Raw genomic sequence first — 12,520 nt, 5'->3', positions numbered from 1 at the left:
ACTCTGCAGGCATGATTTTGGACTGCAAATGTTGGTTGGATATTCTTCTGTTTAAAATTATGCTTTGTGCTATTTTCCAAGGATTTCAGTGTAATAGCATGGCACAGTTGCAGTGGTGAGTATTCCCTAGATTGGCTGCAGTCTGTACAAAGTTCTGTGTAAATCATCAGAATGAGATGGGCTGAATGATAACTGGTATTATCTCCTTACAATCTGGAAAATGTAACCCCTCTTTTCTCTGGGGCTCCTGGGCAATCATAATATACTAACATAGTTCTGTGTCCAAATAATCACATAACCATTTTCTTTATACAAATATTTTAAAAGCAAATTCATTTTTTTTCCTAATTTTTACTATGGGATGTTCTTAAAGTTGGCTGTACTCCTACCTGTGAGCCAGAAGGTGGTGGATTTAAGTCCTACAACAGAAATGCATGCAAATACATTAATGCAATCCTGAATGAGCGCTACACTGAGGTGCCATCTTTTAAATGAAATATTAAACTGAAGCCATGCTTGCCTACTTGTGCCTCTTTGAAAAAATCCACAATATTACTCGTAAAAGAATAGAGTTTTCTTGGTGCCATTTATTCCTCACCCAGCGTCACTAAAAATATCTGGCCATTCATCTCATTTGCTGTTTAAAGGAACTAGCTGTGTGCAAATTGGCTATCATATTCACCTATCTAATAGTCATGACTTTGCTCAAAAATAATTGTAAAGCACTCTGGGAAATCCTGAGTATGTGACCAGGCACCTTCTAATTCCAAATTCATTCTTTCTTTCCAGTGTTATAAACCTCAGTACATTCTAAACAAATTTATTTTTAAAGTAATTTATACTTTATGAATAAATTTATATATTCACTGACCATATGCATACATATGTTCACACAGTTATTTTCGGTGTCCATTTTCCTATACTGAACCTTTGAATGTTTCAGTGTCAAATGATCGAGATGCCACTCTTTCTTTGCTTCATTGGCCATTATCTCCACTTGGTCAACAAAGTTTAAACTTGATGGCTCCCATTTGATGTGTTTTCCATGCTTTCATTCTTTCTTTCACTGAAGCTTGTATATGGCCTTTTGGGTTTGAGGTTTGATCACATCCACTTAACTGTCTATTAACAGATAATACAACATGGTTGAAGACCCAAGTAAATGTTTTTTGACTTCCTGTGCAGCTTTTTTATAATTGTGTGAACTTATATATGCATATGGTCAGTGAATAAGTAATGTTATTCATAAAGTACAAACTACCTTATTAATTTGCAAATACTTGATATTGCTCATAATATGAACATGTTGGTGCTATTTCACAAATCTATGAAAGACCGCAACTGAAAATTCTGACCTTTTATCTGAAATTGCCTGTTTTGGCGTTCTGTGATGAACAAATAAGTTGTAAATCTTATGTGATACAGAAGAAATGTCTATAACTAGAAGAACTTATGCAAGGGTTGCCTAGGTAAAGGAGATGATTTTTTTGCTCAGTTGGCTTTTACGTCAGGCCACCATGTGACCTATTGCAATACTCTTGATATTTCTTGATGCCTCAGTATTTTATATTGTATTGATTTGGGAGTCACCATATGGGTGCCTTGCAAGAGTAATTCATCTTTCATTAACCATTCACTTTTGACAATCTCCCATAGTATGATTTCAATCTCCCATCTTGTTCATTCCTTTCCAGCCATTTTTCCATAATGAGATTATGCTCTTGTAATATTACAGCTGAGTTTCTGTTTCATCTGGTGATTTTTCACATGCTGGTAGGTTCTGATCTGTCAAGTTTGCATCTTCCTGAAAATCTTGAACTATTTTAGTCACTCCTGATACTGGAGTTGTGATTGAGAATCAGTTGCTAATGTATGTGCTGTGTACTTCCAGCTTTTTTCTATCCTTCTTCCGCCTTGCCTTCTCTTTCATCATTTTAATCCATCTTTCATGGCCTTATTTCATTCACTACCCTTTATCCCTTTCACCTCTGAATTGTTCACTCTCCATTATTTCTAGTCCCTAATCCTTTTCTCTACCTTTATGGTCACTGAATCAAAATACTAGAACACCCTACCGACCAACACTGTTGGATTATCTTTACCACATGAACTACAGCAGTTCAAGAAGAAACTTCACCACCACCAGTTTTTCAGTGGATAGACAATAGGTGCTGGCCTTGCAGGTGCTGCCAAACCCCAACAATAAGTTAAAAATGACATTTACTTGTGTTACAACCAGATCCCAAGTTGGAATTACTGGCAATGAGGAACGTTGTTTATTCTGATTGAACATTTTATGAAATCAATAAAGGTTATACTTGGAATGGTGAAATCTGTTCCACTTTCAACTATTAGATTCTGTATACACAAAACTGAATCAAAGACTAATACATTGAAGATTGGATTACACTTTGAGCCCACAATGGTATAGTTTACATTACTGCTGACCTGTCTTCTTTTCCCCATGTTCTGCCTGCTCCCATCTCCTCTGCATTCATTCCCATTCTCCTGCTATTCTATTCTTATTTTGTCCCACAACACTGGAAATAATGTGATGTCACAGATTGACAGTCCCAGGCATCTAATATAAAAGGCAGAACTTGTCCAAAGTGACCAATTGATTCAGGTGGGGGCAGGACCAGAGTCAAACTTCCTTCGACCTGTAGATGTGAATACTGGGACTTGAGTTTATCGCCAGCTCTTTGAAGCATTTCTCCCAATGTATTTTCTGATACATGAGGCTTTTCAAGGCTTTAGCAAGATAATAGGCTTCCTTCCTTTTAATATGTACTGGTTCATTGAATGCAGGATATTCAAAAGACCTGATGGTCATTATGAAAATTCAGTTTGGAGAATACTTTTGCTTTTCCTAGCAGGGTTAAACTCTGGTCTACTAATAAAAATGTGTTCAGGCAGCATACGCGTTAATTTAGCTTGGTCAAATCCATGCTGTTTTATGCTGTGCTGTTTAGTTTTGAGGCCATAATGGCAAATATACACCAGTCTGTGGACCATTATACCCAAGAAATGGAATCTAGCTGTTCTATCCTAGTAATTTCTTCTTTCATTCTCAGTAAAACTGGAATGGATATAAACAGACAACCGATCTAGGGAAATGCATTGCATAGAGTTACAGTTTGATCTTTGCATGTACTTTCACAAGAACCTGCCCAGACCTTTGAAAAGCTTGGCATATTTCACACTGTACTCAACTTCACCTTTTCTACTGCCTCTACTTTGCTAGTAGTCTGAGGGCTCGAATTGGGTGTTGTCATATCACCTGCAACTGGTCTGGTACATCTTTTCTTCTTCTATCACCTTCTCTCTTTTGAGATGGGCATTCCAAACTTGTCATGCCCATTCTGAGAATTATATTGTCATCCATGCAGGCTTTTGGTTAGTTTCTGTAGTGCAAGTGATAATCTTTTCAATTACTGGGATTCTGAAAACAATTGTCTTGTCTGTTTCTGTATTTGTTGTGCTAAGGATTTGGACAGTATTAAGGAGGATGCTCACTGACCAGAGGTTGCTATCCTTTTGTTATATCTCACCCAGAAATATATGTCATTGGTCAATCATTGGAATGGCAGTGATGTTTTCAGCTTGGAAATGGCCTCTTTCTAACATATGTGTCACCATCCTATAGCAGGACATATATCTCTTGGATGTAGTTGGTAAATATCCACACCTGCCATGGGTTTCCAGTTATCAGCGAGCTTCTATTTCCACGTGTGGTTTGGTTTCAGACACTACTTTGGTCAAGCCACTTTTGTTGGCTGCTAAGTTTTTACAACATGCCTTAAACGGATCCAGATTTGCTTTCCCATCTGGCTGATCTTTAATGACCCTCTGTTGCCTTTGAATACCTCTCCTCTGCTTTACTTGCCTATTGGTGTCTCAATTAAGATCAGGGATGGCCTTGAAGTCTTTCATCTCTCAGGCCAACTAGAATGTGATCGCAAATCACTTCATTGTGTAGAATGCCATACTTGCAGCGCTCTGCTAATCCTGAGGCTGTGGCAAAACCGTCTACAGGTGCCTCCTTTGTGTTTCCTTTGGCAGAGTTTAGTTCTTTTGAAAATTGCTTTTTGATAATGGAAAAATGACTCTGAAATCTCTTCACACCCATCTTATTGCTCCTTCTCTCTGCCAGCTCACTGAGCAGAAAGCAATATTTTGCTTCTTCTTCCATCACCCACATCAATGAGAAGATGTGAATTGCCTTCACAGAAATCAGTTGTTTTTCTGTGACACTGAGAAAATTAGTCCATTCTTCCTCTGTGAGGACTTAATTGAAAGTTTTCATTTTTTTCTGTTATACAGCTTACTGTTATTTTATTTAATGCCACCATTCTAGTTCAGGGTCTGATTTTTCTATGCCTCCCACTTTTTTTCTTGCTATTTTGTAAAAATGCAGTGATTCTTGTGTTTTTAAAAAAAAAAATCAGGCTAAAACACATGACTCTAAATATTTGTTGGTGTTGTGTTCCTTTTACAGGCGTCCATCGAGGGTGAGAAGGGATGCAGAGAACAAAGACTGGGTGAAGGCATGTCTCAGGAGCTATCATTTAACATACACTGAAGATGATAGCCTCGACTGCAAAGCTAATTACCTGGCACTCCCTTCCTAACAGCACTGTGGGTGTACCTACACCACATGGACTGCAGTGGTTCAAGAAGGCAGCTCACTACCACCTTCTCAAGGGCAACTAGGGATGGGCAATAAATGCTGGCCCAGCCAGCGAAGCCCACGTCCTGTGAATGAATTTTAAAAAATCATAGTGTTAAGACAAAAACACAACCACTTAAAATACTTTTGAAAGAAAATGATGCATGGCAATGTCTTTTTCAGGAAGATACTTGAGAATAAGGATATTGGAAAGCCTATCTCTGTTACAGACCTCAAACACTAACTCTCTTTCTCTCTCCCTAGATCCTGCCTGGCCTGCTGAGTGCTGAGTACTTCCAGCATTTTCTGTTAATATTTCAGATTTACAACATCTGCAGTATTTTATCTTATGTATTGAAAATTCAAGTCAGCTTTCAACCCAATGCCTGTTGGAACATTGCATAACATTTTTGATTCAAATTCAATATTATTGTATTGATCTATCCACTTACTGCTCACATATCTGTCCACATCTGATATTGTGAATGCCATTTCAGATAAAATAAGAAATCCCCAATTCCCAACAATTTTATAATTGTACAAAATAGCGAAATATACCTTATTTCACTTAACTTCAAGAGCTCTCAAGGCATCCAAACTAACTACATTGACATCAAACTCTTTAATTATTCTAAACCATTGATTATTGATATCTTCTTGAGGATACTTCCAGTCATTGTATGTATGAGTTGTTCTAAGTGGTCACATTATGGGAATATTAGGACATTAATGCCTTGGAATACAATTGACAGGGACACCGATACCAAAAGATATTGAAATCATCAAATACTATCTGTAACAAGATCAAATCAGACAGCAGGAAGATCTTAAATCTCAACTACCTGAAAGGGAACAGAACAGTCCTAATAGCAGGAAGGATGTCTGAATAACCTCCTCCTTCCTCATTTATTCAGGTTAATCCTGATTCAAAGCTCCCCCAAACAAAAATTGGGCAAAGTATTTCTTGTTGACCAATTCCTTTTTGTTCAAGTGTTTGACCGAGTGTTCAAGCTGTTACTGGAGTTTGGGAGTGGGATAGCAGAAGAGGTAATCTCCCCAGATACTTTGGTGTCTTGTTATACAGTTGCACATCAATAAGAAACACTGTTAACACTAGCATCATTATAGAAAGGAGATCCAGGCATTCTGAAACTCCATTCAAGATGAGGTACCAGCTGTCTGCTTCCATAAGTGGATATTTTTAATATTTGTATCTTCTTCCCCTTCAATACAGGCTTGCATCAATAAAGAAGGAGCAGGACGTTTCTCAATAATACCCAAAGAAATACTGGAAAGAAAATTAGGACATTTTTGCCAGGTTGTTCAGAGTTAGATACAAAGATTCCAGTTCTGATTGGAGGGGCGATTGGATGGAACAGTAGATTAGATCACTTTGAATCTAATGTGGACTGATGAAATGAAATTTTCCTTTCTTCTGGGAGAAATGAGGTGGCTCACCTGAATATCATTCCCATGAACCTGAATAGGTAACCTAAACCTAGACGCAATTCAGAATCTATTGACAAACACAGATCGCAAGCAATGCTAAAGTGGGAAGTAAAAAAGAAATCACACTGGTGCAATATGGAACATTTTTTGAAGCTGTGCAAAAGGCATATTCAAAGAGTAAAAAGAAGAATATTAACTTCGTAACCGGCTGTCTAAAACGGGGTATGTGGTTCTTTCCCATCACTGACAGCCTGCGCTTCAATGAGAAAAGAATTTCACCAAGAAATGGATTAATGAAGAGTCTCAAAAGGGTCACTGCTTCAATCAGCAGCAAGTAATTTGACATCTTGCGGCCTCTGAGGATGCCAACTGTGGTGTGTTAGAAAAGGGCAGGGCCAAGTGTTAGGAAAGGTTGAGGCTGTGTGTGGAGTGTCAGTAAAGGAGGAGGCAGAGTTTTTTTTCATTTATGGGATATACCCATTACCCATCCTTAATTGCCCAGAGGGCAGCCCCATTGCTGTGGGTCTGGAATCACATGTAGGCCAGACCAGGTGAGGGCAGCAGATTTCCTTCCCTAAAAGGCATTAGTGAACCAGATGGCTTTTTACACCAATCGTTTCATGGTCATCATTATGAATATGAGTCCAGTGACAATATCACTACACCACCACCTCCCTGGTGTCAGTGAAGGAGGAGGCGGAGTGTCAGAATTATGTTCCTTCTGTCGGGTCGCTTTGCTCAGCAAACTCAGTTGCACGCCTATCTACTGGTGAGTGAGTTGGTAAACAAGATACTACAGACGCAGAGGCCAATGTAAGATGAAGCACATGCTGTTTATTAACACAAGTCACAGAGCACTAACACGTGTGCTTGTCAAACCAGACTCTATTCTTAACTACTGATTAACATTGTAGCCTGTGCTACACAGCAATTGGGTAATACAATCATGTGGTCAATCTGCTTGCATTCTCTTAAAAAGATGTGTTGCACTTCAGATTACCTCATCCCTCCCCCTTCACTCAAAAGTACTATTTACAATCTTTACAATATACCAGCTATTTACATAAATGAAATGTTTACAAATTCTCTGGAGGCTTCTTCAAGTGTGCTAAACATCCTAGTTCTACGACTTTGGATTGTTTATCCGAGGTCTCCCTCTCAGGAGTCATCTGTCCATTAGGCTCTCCAGTAGGAACCTCTAAGTTTGTCTCTTTGACTCTCTCAGGCTCAACGGATCCTACAGGCACTTCCAAACCAAGTAGAGTTCCTTCCACATGTGGTGTAGATTCCAATGGGAATGCTTCCACCCTCTTTTGGGCCCAATTGCATGCACTCCTGCTGCTCCTCCCCTCCAAGTTCAACAACATGAAGGCCAACTGTCAGAAAGGTTCTCAAAATCAGGATGTTGGGCAAGGCTAAATTCAACATGGTATGATCAGTTTCCTGTTGTGTAAAAAATAATTTTGTGGCCTTATTAATAATCCCTCTTTTTCTTCCTATGTGTCTTTTTTTGATGGGTTTTCTTCTTGGCAGCACTGACTTTAATCTTGGCCTTCTTTTCAATTTCCCGATTGGCCAGACTAGGCTTAGCTTCAGCTCAGCTTGAGTGAACTCAATGGTTGAGTCTTCCAGCATTTCCTCATCTGTCAGTTCCTTTGAAAACTCAGGAGTCTCTATTTCTAAAACTTCTTGGCTTTCACATAGCTGATTCTTCAGCTCTTCCACTTCTATTTTATATTTCACCCCTCTCCTAACTATACTTCAGTTCTGCCGAAGGGTCGTGAGGACTCGAAACGTCAACTGATTTCTTCTCCACCGATGCTGCCAGACCTGCTGAGTTTTTCCAGGTAATTCTGTTTTTGTTTTGGATTTCCAGCATCCACAGTAGCTTTTAGCTTTTTGTTTTTATCTCTATTTTATATTTGTTAGTTGTTTCTTGGAGAAGTAAGCATTGTTGTGTTTTCTTGGCTAATTTATTCCTCATCTCGGCCAGAGATATGCTGAATTCTTTCTGTTCTTCCTTATACCTTTTTAGTGGTACAAATTGGGATCTGAGGGAATCTTGCAATATGCGAAAGTGCTTCAGCAGGTTTTCTTTCTCTTTTTGGAGGTTACTGACTCTGACTTGAACTCTGTCCTGAAGCATCATCTCTACGAATTCCTTTTGTTGAGTCTTTACATACTCCTTTTCCAAGCAGTAACATTTCCTGCTTCTAATTGACACCTCAGTAGTCTCTCAAGCTTAGTCTCTCTTAACCACTTTCTTCCAAGGAGACTTGGTCCTGTGCCTGCTATTACTATTAACAGACTGATTTCCATACTGTACTGGAACCTTTGCATATACCTCTTACTCGTATGTCCTCACCAGTATACGTCTTTAATTTAGCATCTGAATTTTCCAGGTTTAATGAGTGATCTCCTCCATTCAGATGTTTGAATGTATGTTCCCCTATAACTGTCGTGGATTCCCCTGTATCCACCTCCATTCGGATGGGTTTCCCGTTGACTTTCACTGTCACATAGATTGGCTCTGTTTCACCCATTTTTAAGTTGTGTAGTGAGTAAATACCTGACTCTGTTTCTTCTGGTTCCTCTACTATGTGGATTTCACAATTTCTACCTTTCTGCTTAAAGTTTTGTCTTAATCTGTCTTTACAATATCGCATAATGTGCCCATTACAATGGCAGTAGAAACACTCGATTCTTTTAAATTGTCATTCACTTGCAGGCTGTCTGGTTCCATTTCTGCTGTTATTATTGTAGGTTTTCTCTGTCAAACCTTTGCTTTTTGCCTTTCCGTGGAGCCCAGTGCTTCCACTCTATTTCTAACTGGTGCTTCCCTCCCGACCCGAAAGAAGGCGCCATTTGGTGCTCACTTGATTGCTTCTGAATCCCTGACTGCGTCTCCATTGCGAGCGCCAACTCCAGCGCCTTGCTGAAGTCTAAATTCATTTCTGACAACAATATTTTTTGAATGGCATCTTCATTAATCCCAAATAGTAATCAATCTCTTAACATGTCGTTAATTGATGTCCCGAATTTGCAATGCTCTGTCAGTTGTTTTAAGGCTACTTCATAGCAAACAGATGTCACTCCAGGAGCGCGACACCTTGAATTAAATTTAAAATGCTGTGTTGTTACTGAGGGTTTCAGCTGAAAGTGACTTCTCACAAGATTTACCAACTCATCAAAGCTCTTGGAATATGGGACATTGGATTCCATTAGACTACGAATTAGGCCATATGTTTTACTGTCACATGTCAATAAGAGGATCGCTCGCCTCCTCTCCTCCCCTGATATGTTGTTAGCCAAAAAGAAGAACATGAGGCGTTCAATATACTGTGACCAGTCATCGCTGGCCTGATCAAATGGTTTGATATGCCCAAACTGTGGCATACTGGGGAGGGATAACTTTGATGACTATGATGAAAGCTGTACTTACAATCACCTTGCAAGGTACGGCTGATGTACTTCTGTTTAATTTCCGCCATTCTCTTTGGTGTCGTTGACTGGTCGTGTTTTGCCTTGTCACCAGTTGCTATGTTCCTACTGTCGGGCCGTTTTGCTCAGCGAACACGATAGCACGCCAATCTACTGGTGAATGAGTTGGTAAACAAGATACTGCAGACGCAGAGACCAATATAAGGTGAAGCACATACTGTTTATTAACACAAGTCACAGAGCACTAACACATGTGTGCTTCTCAAACCAGACCCTATTCTAAACTACTGATTAACATTGTAGCCCATGCTACACAGCAACTGGGTAATACAGTCATGTGGTCAATCTGCTCACATTCTCTTAAAGGTGTTCTGCACCTCAGGTTACCACTGTCAGTAGTGGAGGTGGCCGAGTGTCAGTGTAGGAGGAAGCGGAGTATCAGTGAAGGAGGCGGAGTATCAGTAAAGGACATCATGTAAGTCTGTGAGTTTTGTGGGAAAAATTGCAAAGTGATGCCACAGCATGTGTAGGAGCACTAGAATCAACTTACAACTAGTTAATCTACCTATAATTTAAACAAGGTCAAGTGATGAGTTGAAATCTAAAAAAATATAAGTTATGTTGATTAAACACATAACCAGTGAAATTGGAAAATGTTCTAAAAATGGAAATGAACTTTGGCTGCAGCAGGTGCTGCATGTCATTGTAAAAGTGAGTTTGACCTATGAAAGACACAAAAATGCCTAACATGGCAGAGAGGGGACTCCAAGACTTTCCGGCACTGTACTGAGGCCTTGGTGCAGGAGGTGGAGAACCAGAAAAATGTAATCAATCCACAAGGGGCTAGGAGCCCCTCCAGACAAATTTTGAGATGGCAGTGGCGCTTGTGAGCCATGACATTTCATATCAGCAGACTAGCCCCGTGGACCTGAATGCAGTGCCACAAGGAATTCAATGGCCTTACATGAGTGTTCAAGGGCAGTGAATGCATCTTCAAATGCGATAACCCACCAACTGCATCACTTGCCTCAAATACTGCTCAAAGCACCACATCTCCATCAGTCACATACCAACAAGCTCTATTAATCACAACTCATACCCAATGTCCCTTTTAAGATGCGCACATAGGCAGATGTGCAGCAACCTAGAAGGTACCATGCAGGCTGTTCACAAGTGGTCCTTTCTAAGGTAATGCACATATGTGGTTGCACAAAACAATTTAAAAGCGCTGCACATTGAACTGAACCACCTGCACACAGCAGAAGAAAAATGAGAGGAATTTGCCTATACCTAACATTTATAGCTTCACCTCATCCTCACAGATTTAACAATGCAGACCTCAAACCCATATCTCACAGCTTTCACAAACTGTGAGCTATTTAACCACAACAGTCACATCACTCAAGCACATTGCATCACACTCACTGACACACTTCCCTGTCTCTTGCAGGACAAGGTGCCATACGACTACAGGCAACGGGAGACAGGAACGGCCACATATTCTCACCCTAATGGGGGAGACAGTGCTCACCATCATTGGAGCAACCATAACTGAAGCCATTTGATGTGGCAGGGTTGAAATTATTGAAGATGATAGTATGCTTATCCCTAAAACTTCTCATATCCCACTTCCCTTTCATCACACTAATCTTGTCAGAGTTGCAAGCTGAATGTGGTATAAATATGCATAACTTGCTTCCTTCCACCAACCCCCCTACCCCGCTCCCATCACCACAACCCTAGCTTTGTATTTTCCACTTTTTACATACCCAAAACTGCAACCTGGCCAGGCAGTGGTGAAATAAAAAAAATGGAAGAGCAAAAATGACGACGAAGAAACACCCGTCACTTGATCTCAGGCTGAGAGCCACCAGCTTAGATATTGACACTGGACATACTTTAGAAGAGAGTTTAGAGGGGACCTGCATGTGGTAAGGCGCTGGGCATGACTGGACAGCAGTCAGGGGACAGGGACGGACAGCACATGCGCTAGTTTGCTTGAAGGGTGAGGTCACTCGAATTCTGCTGCTGAAGACTCAGGTGAGGACATTGATGTTACAGAAGAAGGCTAATGAGCATGCACACTGACATGCTTGTGCATTGGTATATCTGCCAGAAAGCCTGTGGTTAACACCAAGGAGTTGGACATCAGCTGGAACAGAGCTTTGCACAGATTTGGAGACTGTTCCTCTCCAGCATGGCAGTGGTGTTCGACTCCATCAAAACACTAATGGACCTGTACCTAGTGCAGTGTCTTATGTCTCAGCTTCCATTGAAGCACAAGCCAATGTCTGTGTTCTGCTGGGGATGCTCAGTCTGAACTTACCTAAGGTCAGCTTGCTGCCAGGTAAGTTTAGACTGCTCTCATGCAAGCTCAGCTTGTTGCTACTCTGGATCAAACTGCTGCCATGATAGTTGCTGATACCAGTGTTCAAAGAGGCTTGGAGGATGGCAATGCAGTCCAGCACTCTGCCTCCAACAAATTACTAAGATTGCTGAGGTGCTGCTCGAAGAAATGACAGTGGCACCATGGAGCTCCTCTCTCCATGCTCTCCTCTCTCAGGGTGACGGGTTTGTCCTCCCACCACTGCCACTCTGCCAGTGCCCTTGCTGTTGCCTACCTGCCAGCCCAGGCTGTGCTGCCCAAGTTGAAATGGCGCAGTCTGAATTTGGGCCTTGTAGGACCACAGCTGGCCGAGGACATCCTACAAGGCCATCTACAATCTCCCCCACTGAAAGTCTGGGCCACTGGGGTGGTACTGCATAGGAGCACTAGGACAGACAAAGGCATATGAAAGACAAGCACCGAGGGAATGTGCAAGATGTACGTATGTATGTATGATAGCATGGTTTGATTTATAAATTTGGTTTGGAATGTTTATTTTGTGGCATATTGTTTTTGTTTTGTGGCCAGGCAGACGCTGGGCTAAATCTTCTGGTTTCTGGACTGTTGGAGACTGG

General features: G+C 40.8%; 1 long non-coding RNA gene across 1 annotated transcript in view; it reads left to right on the top strand.

Annotated features, from left to right (window-relative positions):
* Positions 1-4,845, top strand: part of LOC144682023 (uncharacterized) — a 39,647-nt gene extending 34,802 nt beyond the window's left edge. The window contains exon 3 of the long non-coding RNA XR_013576907.1: positions 4,499-4,845. This is a non-coding gene — a long non-coding RNA (uncharacterized LOC144682023). The remainder of the gene's footprint in view (positions 1-4,498) is intronic.
* Positions 4,846-12,520: the final 7,675 nt, after the last annotated feature.

The sequence above is a fragment of the Cetorhinus maximus genome, chromosome 6, assembly GCF_964194155.1.
Source record: "Cetorhinus maximus chromosome 6, sCetMax3.hap1.1, whole genome shotgun sequence".
Taxonomy (NCBI): Eukaryota; Metazoa; Chordata; class Chondrichthyes; order Lamniformes; family Cetorhinidae; genus Cetorhinus; species Cetorhinus maximus.
This window is presented reverse-complemented; position numbering and strand designations above follow the sequence as displayed.